Source organism: Etheostoma spectabile, chromosome 17 (genome assembly GCF_008692095.1).
Source record: "Etheostoma spectabile isolate EspeVRDwgs_2016 chromosome 17, UIUC_Espe_1.0, whole genome shotgun sequence".
In the NCBI taxonomy this organism is placed as follows: Eukaryota; Metazoa; Chordata; class Actinopteri; order Perciformes; family Percidae; genus Etheostoma; species Etheostoma spectabile.
In genome coordinates this window covers 7,719,353-7,719,643 of record NC_045749.1, presented here as the reverse complement: position 1 = coordinate 7,719,643, position 291 = coordinate 7,719,353, and the positions used below count along the sequence as shown (strand labels likewise).

Sequence of the window (291 nt, the reverse complement as noted above, 5' to 3'; positions counted from 1 at the left end):
CGTCTCCACATTTAAGAGTAGGCTTAAGACTTTTATCTTTGATAAAGCTTATAGTTATTAGGGATGAGCGAGTACAGCATTATCTGTATCTGTTTACCACATGAATTATCTGTATTCGTATCTGTACTCGGACTGGGCGGGGCCTAACCCGGAAGTGGGCAGATTTAACCCGGAAGTGGGTCGGGTTGTCTTGAAACGGGCGGGGCTTTTACCAGTATGTTATTTAAGCATGCAATTAAAATGGGTTGGTCAGAAATTGTTATATTTATTGCTGATTAGAAAACTATTTTC

The 291-nt window shown here is 40.2% G+C and overlaps 1 long non-coding RNA gene across 1 annotated transcript in view; it reads right to left on the bottom strand.

Moving 5' to 3' along the window:
* The window catches only part of LOC116705120 (uncharacterized), an 18,529-nt gene that overhangs the window by 6,473 nt on the left and 11,765 nt on the right, over nucleotides 1-291 (bottom strand). The window lies entirely within an intron of this gene.